This window comes from Trachymyrmex septentrionalis, unplaced genomic scaffold (assembly GCF_001594115.1).
Source record: "Trachymyrmex septentrionalis isolate Tsep2-gDNA-1 unplaced genomic scaffold, Tsep1.0 scaffold19, whole genome shotgun sequence".
Taxonomy (NCBI): Eukaryota; Metazoa; Arthropoda; class Insecta; order Hymenoptera; family Formicidae; genus Trachymyrmex; species Trachymyrmex septentrionalis.
The window spans coordinates 192283-193649 of NW_017305071.1; positions in this window are offsets into that span (position 1 = coordinate 192283).

The window sequence follows — 1367 nt, forward strand, 5'->3', positions numbered from 1 at the left end:
GAAGAGAAAGAGAGAGAGAGAGAGAGAGAGAGAGATCCGAGCTGCGATAGGCCCGGTTTAATTTCTGATTGGTATTACCGCAGCGTGAATTGAACGGCCGGCTCTCCGCGATTATTGCAATCGAATTCGAGGCCGTGAGAGAGCGAGGGTATTTTTTCGCACGCAATTTTTCATCGCGATGCACGTTACAGTGAAATCGAGTGCGATCGCGATGCTTGTTTTTTTTTTTTTTTTCCCAGTACTGGAGGAAAATGGGGAAATCACCGAGCGATGCGATTTTCGAATTGCCGTTAAGCAACATATTCGGATGAAGCGCGACGGGGACGGGGCGCGGGGTGGCGTGTTCGTCGACCAGGGAAACGCCAAATAAAGTATTCATACGAAATACGTAGATGCGCCGGCCGATTATAGGCGGGTAAACATTTGTGTTAGGGAGGAGGAGGAGGAGGGGGACACGCGGATACCTGTAACTCGAATCTGGGTTAATGTGTGCGCGCTTGCGAGTGTGTGTTCGCGCGCGTTGTAGGTACCTGCACGTGTAATCAGTGCTAATGCGTCCCTAATGGTGACTAAATACCAAATCATAGTTTGATGCGCTCCCATCAACGACGCTCCGCATCAACGAAGTGTTACATCGGCAAACAAAATCAAGCAAGCCGGTCGATAACGGCGAGCGCAAAAATCCCACGCCGGCAGACGACAAAACGTGATATTATTGTTGAGAATCAACTACTACGTAGGCGAGCGACGATATTTTCTCGAAAAGTGTACAGTTTCACGATACATTTAATCCTTTGAGGATACACATTTCATACTATCATTCTATTTATTCCCTTTCAAATATATATACATTATATATATTATACATATATATATTTATAAATTACTTCTCGTATAAATCTGCAATTTTAAACGTATAGAAATGTCTAATTACATGAGCGGAACTTTTCGCAGAGACAGAAAAAACACAGTGTTCAGTTTACGGCTGGTTTAATCAGACGATAACATCGATATCTCTCGCCTTATTTTCTTTCGCGTAAAAGGTGAACATTAATTTCCTGGCTTAATAAGCGGGCCGCGTTTATTAACGAAGCTGCGGCCCGAAAACGGACCGAGCGTGAGCGCGGGTTATTTGTTTCTTAATTAGAAAGAAAACTTTGACTCGCTTCGGAGGCGACGATCATCGTTCCCAACTCCCATTAGAACTCGTTAACGCGGTATTGGAACGATACGTCTCGCGGGAGGGCGTAGGAAGGGTCCTCCGTTTAATCACGCGAATCCACTCACTCGACAGCAAACAAATATTAGCGAAACTAGACGGGCTTTTTAATTTCGAAAAAGATTCTCCAAAGAGACTCTTTTTACGG